This window comes from Rhinoraja longicauda, chromosome 5, assembly GCF_053455715.1.
Source record: "Rhinoraja longicauda isolate Sanriku21f chromosome 5, sRhiLon1.1, whole genome shotgun sequence".
NCBI lineage: Eukaryota > Metazoa > Chordata > Chondrichthyes > Rajiformes > Arhynchobatidae > Rhinoraja > Rhinoraja longicauda.
The window spans coordinates 4,581,522-4,594,177 of record NC_135957.1 but is presented as its reverse complement, the minus strand read 5'-3'; the positions used below and the strand labels follow the sequence as shown (position 1 = coordinate 4,594,177).

The following is a 12,656-nucleotide window of genomic DNA, read 5'->3' as shown; positions in this document are numbered from 1 at the left end:
TGGAGAAAGAATCCAGAAATCAGAGGTGCAAAGGGACTTGGGAGTGCTGGTGCAGGATTCCCAAAAAGTTAATCTGCAAGTCGAATCAGGAGTAAAGAAATGGAACGCAACGCTTGCATTTATTTCGAGAGGGCTTATAAACAAAACAATGCTGAGGCTCTATAAGGTGCTGGTCAGGCCATATTTGGAGTATTGTGAGCAATTTTGGGCACCATATCTGAGGAAGGATGTATAGGCCCTGGAGAGGGTTCAGAGGAAGTTTACAAGAATGATCCGAGGAATGAGTGGGTTAACATATCATGAGCGTTTGACAGCACTGGGCCTGTACTCGCTGGAGTTTGGAAAAATGAGGGGGGACCTCATTAAAAGTACCGAATAGTGAAGGTATGGATAGAATGGATGTGGAGGGGATGTTTCCACGAGTGGGAGAGTCTAGGACTAGAGGCCACAGCCTCAGAATTAAAGGACGTTCCTTTAGGAAGGAGATGAGGAATAATTTCTTTAGTCAGAGGGTGGTGAATCTGTGGAATTCTTTGCCGCAGAAGGCTGTGGAGGCCAAGTCAATAGATATTTTTAAGGCAGAGATAGATAGATTCATGATTTGTACTGGTGTCAGGGGTTATGGGGAGAAGGCAGGAGAATGGGGTTAGGAGGGAGAGATAGATCAGCCATGATTGAATGGCAGAGTAGACTGGATGGGCTGAATGGCCTAATTCTGCTCCTATCACTGTAGACCTTATGACATCAATGCTATCAAGGGTCTTGCCATTTACTGTCTACTTTCCCCTTACATTCGACCTCCCAATGTACAACATCTCACACATTAAACTCCATCTGTCATTTCTCTGTCCGTGTCCGTAACTTATCTATTCTGTATCTATCTTGAACTGTATACTTTGATAACTTTCCTCACTCTCTGCAACTCCAATAATTTTGTTGTCACCTGCAAATTTCCTAACCAACCCATCTACATTTACTTCCAAGAATTAACCTAGTGGGTTTATTTTGGATTTCCTCCAGTATTATTTCTTTTCTGAGGTAAAGGGACTAAAACTACAGGTACTTTGGTGGAGAAATGTACCCTTCTATTTACCCTATCTATGCATCTCATAATTGTATGCAACTCCATCAGCTCCCCTTTTACCTCCTCTTGGTCCACAGAAAACAAACCCAACTTTTCCATTTTCTTCACCTAACGGAAAATTTCCATCCTAGGCAATATGTACTACAGATGCTAGTTTACAAAAAAAACATCAGACTCAAGAAGATCCCGACCTGAAACGCCATCCATCCATGTTCTCCAGATACATCCTGAGCCACTGTGTTACTCCTACACTTTGTTTCCTACTTTTCTTTGTAATGGTTGATGCTACATGTCAGATAACCCCCCCCCCCCCCCCCCCCCCCCAATATCTTCCCTACCACTGATGTCAGACGCACGGACCTGAAGTTACACAGACGTATCCCTGCTGCCCTTCTTAAATAAAGGTACCACATTTGTAATCCTCCAGTCATCTGCCACCTTACTTGTTGTGCTCAGTGAAGATTTAAATATCTCTATCAGAGCCCTAGTAATCCCTCCAGAGCCTGGGATACATCTAATCAGGCCCTGGGGATGGATCCATGTTAAATTGCTACTATACCTGATGCTTCCTTTTTAACCACACACATTCTAAAATGTAGCGACCTCCACGCGGAATTCTGCACCCATAATGTAATTTTGCCCAGTGAATAGAAATGTAAATGATTCGCTTAAATCCTCACTTATGTCCTTGGTCTCCACGCAGATTGCTACCGTGATTCGTCTGGACAACAGTTTATCCCATATTTACATATTTAAGTGCTTTTAGATTCTCTTTAATCTTGTCGGCCAATTATATGTTCATGCTCCCCTCTTTATCCTTATAATTTATTTTTTCAAACTAAAGTCAGCTGGTTCTCGGCTTGCGGTTGAAAATGCGGGTGGGCATAAGTCTGAACCAGCTGCTCTGTGTGCCATGATCAGATGAACCATGAGTTTTCCCCAGCCCAGTGGCCTTCATGACTGGATAGACTCGGCTTGCACTCGCTGGAATTTAGAAGATTGAGGGGGGATCTTACAGAAACTTACAAAATGCTTAAGGGGTTGGACAGGCTAGATGCAGGAAGATTGTTCCCGATGATGGGGAAGTCCAGAACAAGGGGTCACAGTTTAAGGATAAGGGGGATGTCTTTTAGGACCGAGATGAGAAAGTTTTTGTTCACACAAAGAATGGTGAATCTGTGGAATTCTCTGCCACAGAAGGTAGTTGAGGCCAGTTCATTGGCTATATTTAAGAGAGAGTTAGATGTGGCCCTTGTGGCTAAAGGGATCAGGGGGTATGGAGAGAAGGCAGGTACAGGATACTGAGTTGGATGATCAGCCATGATCATATTGAATGGCGGTGCAGGCTCGAAGGGCCGAATGGCCTACTCCTGCACCTATTTTCTATGTCGCTTGTCTCGGCACAGACGCGGAATCAAAACTCCACGCTCCAGTCCGCATGCCTTCATCCACTTTGCAACATCGCCCAGCGTCTCGACAAGCAAACTAAACCAGCAGAAGCGAGCGACAGCGAGTGGGTCTGAAGGGTGTCGATTCGAAACGTCACCTGTTCCTTCTCTCCAGAGATGCTGTGTGGCCCGCTGAGTTACTCCAGCACTTTGTGTCTATCTTCCAGTGAAAGGCTCCGACACATTGCGTCTGATTTGCAATGTTCACTGAATACTGGAGCACATCGGAGGCGGAGCAATGCCCGTGAACTCTGCAGGAGTGACCTGATGGACTCAATACCTAAATACAGGGTGGCCGTTTCTATTTACCAGTCAATCCCATCGCCCAGGAATTAGTTCATCCACTGGTTCCTCCTCAGTATGTTCGCCTTCCCTGACACCAGGCTGGAAACCGGCTGGAAACCGGCTGTCAACAAACTATTCTCACCCTGCCCCCGGAATCATTCTGCTGCAACAAGATGGGCCCTCATTGCCAGTCATTGCGGCAGCTGATGGAGCGCCGCCCTGCAGCCGGAGGTTCAAAGCGTCTTTACAGTTCAAAGTACTGTACAACACCTCGCATCAGATTGTTGGCAAATAAATGCCGATGCTTTTCCAAGTGGAAATGGTGGGTGACCTAAAGGTGGTGACCGGCTTCAAAGGTGGTGGCGTTTTTATGCCGTTGCTTTTGTCTTTTGGTGGCAAATTAAATGAAAACTTTGCATTTGCCTTCATGCATAAGAAGATGGGAAAGGCATGAACAAACTAGTTTCCAGCCTAACATCTGTGGGAAAGTTACTGGAAGAGATTCTGAAAGACGGGATCTGCCTACTTAGACTGATGAAGGGTCTCGACTCGAAACTCCCCTGTTCCTTTTCTCCAGAGATGCTGCCTGTCCCGCTGAGTTACCCCAGCATTTTGTGTCCATTTTCAGTGTAAACCGGCATCTGCAGTTCCTTCTTACGCAAAGAAGATGAGAGCCCACGTTATTAGATGGAAGATACCACCATGGGTAGAAGGTTGGCTGAATGGCAGAAGGCAAAGAATGGGAATAAAGGGGGCTTTTTCTGGCTGGCTGCTAGTCTTGTGGTGTTATGCAAGGGGTTGGTGTCAGGGCTGCTACTCTTCACAATGTGTATCAGTGATTTGGATGAAGGAATTGAAGTCTTTGTGGCCAAGTTTGCAGATGATACAAAGATTGGTGGAGGGGGCAGGTAGTTTAAAGTAAGCAGAGACTCTGCAGAAGGACCTGGACAGGTTGGTAGAATGGGCAAGGAAGTGGCAGATGGAATACAACATAGTAGTGTGCAGTCATGTAGGAATAAAGGCATAGAATATTTTCCAAATGGGAGAAGATTCAGAAATCGGAGGTGCAAAGGGACTTGGGAGTGCTGGTGCAGGATTACCAAAAGGTTAATTTGCAAGTTGAATCAGTAGTAAGGAAGGCAAATGCAATGTTAGCATTTATTTTGAGAGGAGAAGAATATAAAAACGGATGTAATGTTGAGGGTTTATAAGACCGCATTCGGAGTATTGAGAGCAGTTTTGGGACCCATTTCTGAGGGGGGATGTGCTGACATTGGTGAGGATCCAGAGATGGTTTACAAAAAATATCCCGGAGATGATTGGGTTAACGTATGATGAGTGTTTTACAGCACTGAGCCTGTACTTGCTGGAGTTTAGAAGGATGAGTGGGGACCTCGTTGGAGCTTACTGAATAGTGAATCTCCTGGATAGAGTGGTTGTGAAGAGAATATTTTCACTAGTGGGAGAGTCTAGGACCAGAGGACACATCCTCAGAATAAAAGGACGTACCTTTAGAAAGGAGATGAAGAAGAATTTCTTCAGTCAGAGAGTGGTGAATCTGTAGAATTCATTACCACAGATGGCTGTGGAGGCCAAATCATTGAATATTTTTAAAGTGGAGATTGACAGATTCTTGATTAGTAAGAGTGTCAAAGGATATGGGGAGAAGTCAGGAGAATGGGGTTGAGAGGGAAAGATAGATCAGCCATGATTGAATGGTGGAGTAGATTCGATTGGCCAAGTGGCCTAATTCTGCTCCTATGACGCAGTGGTAGAGTTCCGCAGTGGCGCAGCGGTAGAGTTGCTGCCTTACAGCGAATGCAGCGCCGGAGACTCAGGTTCGATCCTGACTATGGGCGCCGTCTGTACGGAGTTTGTACCTTCTCCCCGTGACCTGCGTGGGTTTTCTCCGAGATCTTCGGTTTCCTCCCACACTCCAAAGACGTAGGTTAATTGGCTGGGCAAATGTAAAAATTGTCCCTAGTGGGTGTTGGATAGTGTTAGTGTGCGGGGATCGCTGGGCGGCGCGGACCCGGTGGGCCGAAGGGCCTGTTTCTGCGCTGTATCTCTAAATCTAAAAATTACTTATGAACTTATGAGATTGCATGGGATCTAGGATGAGCTCGCCAATTGCAACCATCTTCCCTATATACGATACCACCCATTTTAGTGTCATCTGCAAACTTACTAATCATGCCTTCTACATTCACATCCAAATTGTTGATATGAACCACAAACAGCAATGGGCAATGATCTCTGAAGTACACCACTAGTCACAGGTCTCCAGTTATAAAAACAACCTTCCACCATCATCCTCTGCTTCCTGCCATGAAGCCAATTCTCTATCCAGTCAGCTAGCTCTTCCTGGATTCCATGCACCTAACCTTCCAGAGCAGCCTAACATACCGAATCTTATCAAATGCCTTAGATGAGATGAGGCCTTAATGATTAGATGAGAATTATTAGTACGTTTGTGTCGACACTATAAATTGATGGTGTGGTGGATAGTGAAGAAGTTTGTGTAAGATTACAAAAGGATCTGGATGATCTGCGAAACTGGACAAAGGAATAAAAAATGGGATTTAACTCAGATAGATGTGAAGTGATGAAATTTGGGAAGGTAAACCAGGGTAAGGCTTGCATAGTAAGCCAATGACACCTGAGCTTTTAGCTAACAGGATGAAGGAATTGAGTTAATATATTTTTCACAATCAACCTGGAATCCACTGCAGATTCAGTCACGATGAAGTACCACCTGAACGAGCACTTGAAGAGCCATAACCTGCAGGACAATGAACCAAGACTTGAGAAATGGGAGTAACCTGCAGTGCATTTTGGCAGCACAGACAGTGGCTGAATGGCTCTTGTTGTCATCAGGTTCTGTGCTACACTCGTCCAACAAACCTCAAGCACGTTTGAAGGACAACACCACATCTTCAAACTGAGCCATTGCAGCCTTGCTAACATTCAATGTATTCAATTATTTCAAGCCATCAGCATTTCCATCATATGGATTTCACATTTCTAGAATTAAGTTTTTGTCTGATAAATCAAATCTCCTCCACTGACCTTTTATTGTTTACTAATCCCTTTTTGAACCAGTACTATTCATCTCCATCGTCATGTATTTTTACCTTCCACCCCATCATAAACATTTTTTTTGTTCTCTCCTGTACTAGCCAATAGTTTCCTGCATTAAAATTTTTGTCGGATCTAATGCAAGGTCTCAAACCTCCCCCTTCCCTCTTGTAGTCATAGAGTGATACAGTGTGGAAACAGGCCCTTCATAGAGTGATACAGTGTGGAAACAGGCCCTTCATAGAGTGATACAGTGTGGAAACAGGCCCTTCATAGAGTGATACAGTGTGGAAACAGGCCCTTCATAGAGTGATACAGTGTGGAAAGAGGCCCTTCATAGACATAGTGATACAGTGTGGAAACAGACCCTTCACAGACTGATACAGTGTGGAAACAGGCCCTTCATAAAGTGATACAGTGTGGAAACAGGCCCTTCATAAAGTGATACAGTGTGGAAACAGGCCCTTCATAGAGTGATACAGTGTGGAAACAGGCCCTTCATAGTCATAGAGTGATACAGTGTGGAAACAGGCCCTCCATACAGTGATGCAATGTGGAAACAGGCCCTCCATAGAGTGATACAGTGTGGAAACAGGCTCTTCATAGAGTGATACAGTGTGGAAACAGGCCCTCCATAGAGTGATACAGTGTGGAAACAGGCCCTCCATAGAGTGATACAGTGTGGAAACAGGCTCTTCATAGAGTGATACAGTGTGGAAACAGGCCCTTCATAGAGGACCATCATCCTCAACCTCGAGGGATAGCCATGAAGAGTCCTGGCAACATCCTTGTAAACGTTCCCTGCACCCTTTCCAGCTTGACAACATCTTTCCCATAACATGGTGCTCAGAACTAAACACAATATTTTAAAGGCGGTCTCACCAACGAGTTATACAACTGCAGCATGATCTCCCAACTTCTATATTCAATACTCTGGCTGATAAAGGCCAATGTACCAAAAGCCTTTTTGACCACCTTATCTACCTGCGACTCGACCTTCAAGGAACCATGCACCTGCACTCCTAGATACCTCTGCTCTACAACACACCCCAGTGCACTACCATTCACTGTGTAGGTCCTGCCCATGTTAGACTTCCCAAAATGGAATATCTCACATTTCTCTGTATTAAATTCCATCAACCATTCCTCAGCCCACCTGGCCAATTGATCAAGATCCTGCTGCAATTTTTCACAACCATCTTCACTATCTTTCCCACCTGGATCTATTTGTCCATCATTCATACATTCATAAGTGACAGGAGGAGAATTAGGCCTTTCTACTCATTAAGTCTACTCAGCCATTCAATCATGACTGATCTATCTTTCCCTCTCAACCCCATTCTCCTCTCATCAAGAATCTATCTCGGCCTTAAAAATACCCATTGACTTGGCCTCAGATTCACAGATTCTGCTTTACCTGCTGAGTTCTTCCAGCTTTTATTGTCCCCAGAATCAAGCATTTGCACTCTTGTGTCTCCATATTCATCATCATATCATATCATATATATACAGCGCGGAAACAGGCCTTTTCGGCTCACCAAGTCCGCGCCGCCCAGCGATCCCCGTACATTAACACTATCCTACACCCACTAGGGACAATTTTTTTACATTTACCCAGTCAATTAACCTACATACCTGTACGTCTTTGGAGTGTGGGAGGAAACCGAAGATCTCGGAGAAAACCCACGCAGGTCACGGGGAGAACGTACAAACTCCTTACAGTGCAGCACCCGTAGTCAGGATCGAACCTGAGTCTCCGGCGCTGCATTCGCTGTAAAGCAGCAACTCTACCGCTGCGCCACCGTGCCGCCTTTGATTCACATTTGATTACTTTGAAAAATATTTGAAAAAGTTGTTTAAGGCATTATGAGTTTTGCAAATGGGCATAAGGACATAAATCATAAATTATATATATAATTTACATATTTTTTTCGTTCATCTGCAAAACACATACACATAATGCTTTCTGAGTAATTTCTAAACTTGGGTAAATGACTTTCTGTTTCATCACAGTTCATTAACACAAGGAGTAGTTGCGGCAGATATGGAAAACCATGTTTACCTGGTAACACAAACTACAGTGTTTGGAATCTTGAGCAAAACACAACATTCTGGACGAACCCATCAGATCAAGCAGCATCTGCTGGCTATAAGAACTCCTTTTTCTAATTTCTTTACGACTGTGAGCCAAAGTGTATGCTTCCTTCTGCCTCACCATCATCTTTACATGACTAAAACAAGCATAATACATGGAAGTGTAGTTTTTACCTGATATGCAGCAACCAGATATGATATGCAAGAACCAAGAACCAGCTTCTCTAGATGTAACCGAAGATGATGAGACCTTTCATCTTCAAGGTTTCGTAATATATTTTTGCTGATGCACATTGATCTCATAATACAAGGGACTGATAAATGGCAACAATAAATCATGTTCAGGCACATAAATCTGCAACTGATTGATTCTTTAATGGTAACAGCCCCGAGGTTCAGTTATTGGAGCGAGTGTTAACCTGTCCATGTACTGAATATATCCCAACTTTAATCTCGGGCTCTGGTAAACAAGGTGGAGCCATAATTGGCTTCATCATATCTAACTAGAAAGGTTAAAAAAAAACAAGCAGCTAGAGTTCCCACCTTGATCAGTGAACCCAGCTGGAAATTGCATGTGTGCAACTTTGAAAGAAATGTGGGCTGGGCCTAATCAAGATCAACCTCAGGTTAAAGTCCTCTCATACTCACTGCCTAGGTACACAGATCACAAACGGCTGCTTGGACATGTTGACAGACAAACGGTACTGACAGAATCATCGCCCAGCAAGGAGTCAAAGCCTGCAGGAGAGAAGAGAATACTGTTTTTAAAAAATTCACAGATATATATTTTGTGGCTCTATATGTCAAGAGTGTTTATTTGGTACATACACCAGATGCGAACTCGAACAATGAAATTTTTATTTGCTACAGCTTTACAGACACATTAGATGCAACACCAAAGACAAATGCAGTAAATTTATCAGTTATTCCAAGAAAATTGGAATATCCCCCCCCCCCCCCCCCCCCGACCAGGATAGTGCAAAACTAGAGCACGTAGAGCTAATCATAGCAGTCAAGAGTGTTTAATATGTACTGACAATAACAACTACATTTTTGCTTGCAACAGTATAAAAGGACTGTAAACACAATACTCAGAGATAACATAATAAACAAAACAAAAAATTAAAAACCTCAATATTAGTGTTAAAAAGTCCAAGTCATAAGTGCACCCAACACAGTTCCTAATTCAGTTTAGTTAGTGTTTGTAGTGTTTAAGAGCCAGTTTAGTTTTAGTTGAGTTTAGTAACAGGTCCACCGAGACCACACCGACCACCTGTTTGCACTAGTTCTATGTTATCCAACTTTTGCATCCACAGTTTACACACTTCGAGCAATTTACACAGGCCAATTAACCTACAAACCTTCACGCCTTTGGGATGTGGGAGGAAGCTTTTTAAGTACATTTTATAAGTATATTGAGGGAAAAAGGGTAATCAGGGAGAGCTCAGGAATCAAAGCGGTCATCTCCTTGTGAAGCCGCAGGAGATGGGCAAGTTCTTCAATGAGTATTTCTCCTCTGTTTTACCATAAAGACATGACGACTGGGGAACTTGGGGTAATGAATGGAAGTGTCTTGAGGGCAATCAGTATTACAGTCGAGGAGGTCTGCGCGTCCTAATGTGTATGAAGGTCGACAAATCTCCTGGGCCTGATCAGATATAGTCAAGCACACTGTGGGAAGCTAGAGACGATATATGTTGCTAAACTATCCCGAGGCAGAATAAGAATCTGGTCTCGACCTGAAACGTCACCCATTCCTTCTCTCCTGAGATGCTACCTGACCTGCTGAATTACTCCAGCATTTTGTGAAATAAATACCTTAGAGAAGATATATGTCATCATTAAATATGGGCGAGGTGCCTGAAGACTAGAGGATGGTAAATATTATGTCTCTGTTTGAAAAGGGCTGCAAGGAAAAACCTGGGAATGTAGGCCAATGAATCTAACATATTTTAAAGTGTTCTTGGATCAGCTATCATGAAGACATGTGGAGAGTGTTCTTTTACACCCATCACCTGTGGTTTATAGATGATGGTAAGATTTTGGTATGTCAGGAAATGAGTCGCACACCATAGGATACTCGTCCAAGGAAAACTCTTGTAGACACAGTATTCATATTGCTGGCCCAGTTAAGTTTCTAATCAATGATGATTACCAGGCTGTTGATGGTGGGCACTGATAAGGAAATTGAACTTCATGTAGATGGTTTGACTTTCAGTTGTTGAAGGTTGACGTTTTGTTGACATGAATGACCTAGTAGCGAGATCTAGCAATGCGCAGACTGGACTGCTTCATGTGCTGAGGAGCTGAAGGGATTTAATATTGTGCAATCATTGCCAAACGTTTTCACTTCTGACCTTTATTGGAATGAAGGTCATTGATAAATTAAATGAAAATGTGGGCCAAGGATATTGTCCCAAGCATATATTGAGTTTTATATATTCATATTCCTGGTTGTGTAACAACAACATCTCGCTCAATGTCAACTCGGCCAAGGAACTGACTTCTGTCATGGGCCTCCTCCAGTGCCATAGTGAGGCCCACCGGAAATTGGAGGAACAGCACCTCATATTTCGCTTGGGCAGCTTGCAGCCCAGTGGTATGAACATTAACTTCTCCAACTTTAGATAGTTCCTCTGTCCCTCTCTTCCACTCCCCCTTCCCAGTTCTCCCTCTATCTTCCTGTCTCCACCTATATCCTTTCTTTATCCCGCCCCCCTGACATCAGTCTGAAGAAGGGTCTCGACCCAAAACGTCACCCATTCCTTCTCTCCTGAGATGCTCCCTGACCTGCTGAGTTACTCCAGCATTTTGTGATACCTTTGATTTGTACCAGCATCTGCAGCTATTTTCCTACATCAGAAAGGGGAAGTCGGGAGATCACATGCCAGTTTTCATTGATGGGTCAGCGGCGGAGAATTAGCAGCTACAAATTCCCTGGTGTTAACATCTTTTATGACCTCTCCTAGGCCCAGAACATAAATGTAATCATAAAGGAGACTCATTGTATATTTCAACAAACCTCTGCAGTTATACTGTGGAAAGCCTCCTGACTGGTTGCACACATGAACACAAGAAGTTGCAGATAGTGCCAAACTCAGATTGGCCCATTACAGGCATAACCCTCCCAACCATTGAAAGCATCTACATGCTGCATCAGAAAAGCGGCATCTATAATCAGGGATCTCAACCATCTGGGGCATGTCCATGTTACTTTAAAAAAAAATGTTTTTATTGTGTTGCAGAATCTTGTTTAGTTTAGTTTAGAGACACAGTGCGGAAACAGGCCCTTCGGCCTACCGGGTCCACGCCGGCCAGCGATCCCCACACATTAACACTATTCTACACCCACTAGGGACAATTTTTACATTTATTACATTTACCAAGCCAATTAACCTACAAACCTTTACGTCTTTGGAGTGTGGGAGGAAACCGAATATCTCGGAGAAAACCCACGCAGGTCACGGGGAGAACGTACAAACTCCGTACAGACAACACCTGTAGTCGGGATGGAACCCGGGTCTCCGGCACTGCATTTGCTGTAAGGCAGCAACTCTAACGCTGCGTCACCGTGACTGCGCATGTTTGTATGTAATCATGAACTTGTATGTAATTTATGTTTTACTGTTCTGTCTGAGTCTGCCTGTGATACTGCTGTAAGCAAGATGTTTCCAAAGACGTACAGGTATGTAGGTTAATTGGCTGGGTAAAATGTAAAAATTGTCCGTAGTGGGTGTGGGATAGTGTTAATGTGCGGGGATCGCTGGGCGGCACGGACTTGGTGGGCCGAAAAAGCCTGTTTCCGGCTGTATATATATGATATGATATGATATGTTTCATTGTATCTGTATCTCATTGTTCTTCAACAAATGATAATATATGCTCACGTTGACTTGCCTTTACTTTATATTTGCTTCCTTAGTGGATCCTTATGCATACTTTTCACTTTCCCTATTATGTGTTATGTGTACATTAATTTTTAATGATATCTGGCTCTCTCTAGATTCCACAAAATACATCTGCCCCATCAACCAATGTGCATGAACCTGATGCCATCAGACTACTGTCATATTTAAAAGAGTCAATTAATTTATCACCTACTTTAACAAAATGCTAAAGTAGCAATAAAGAGGCTCAGATAGGAAGGCATTAATTCCTATTTAAACTTTATGAAAGGCACAAATGTAATCTTAGAGATTTCTTCCATTAATGTAGAGCTATCTATCGAAAAGAAGAAATTCCATATTCTTTGTAAAGGGTGGCTGTCCTTGAAAACACATATATGATTCTAAATCTATCACAGTCAAAGCCTTCTGTATGAAGGATAGTCAGCCACAGGCCTTGGGAATTCAGAAAACCCATCGGAACCAAGTCTGATTGATGCCCATGTAACATAATAGAACATTAGTAGTTGGGAGATTAAGAGTCTTATCCTTTCACTACAGGACCCTAATGCTGTTAACTTCAGATTCTGATTGTGTTTTCCATCCAATTCAGCAATGTCCTCCACAGCTTTCAAACCATCAAACATTAGTGCAATGGGACACTAAAAAGTATAGAAGAACACAAGGATCTTGGGAGTGCATGTCCATGGATACCTTAAAGTAGCAGGACAGGTAGATGCTGCCCGACCCATTGACTTACTCCAGCACTTTATGTCTTTTCTT

At 43.3% G+C, this 12,656-nt stretch overlaps 1 protein-coding gene across 3 annotated transcripts in view; it reads right to left on the bottom strand.

Annotated features, from left to right (window-relative positions):
• abcc10 (ATP-binding cassette, sub-family C (CFTR/MRP), member 10) overlaps positions 1–8,697 on the bottom strand; it is an 89,301-nt gene extending 80,604 nt beyond the window's left edge. Inside the window, exon 1 of one of the 3 annotated variants that reach the window (XM_078398803.1) lies at positions 8,638–8,697. The gene's annotated coding sequence lies outside the window, so the exon portion shown is untranslated. Of the gene's footprint in view, positions 1–2,630; positions 2,727–2,841; positions 2,975–8,637 lie in introns of those variants that run through there. The other 2 variants (XM_078398802.1, XM_078398805.1) reach the window with 2 other exon arrangements.
• Positions 8,698–12,656: the final 3,959 nt, after the last annotated feature.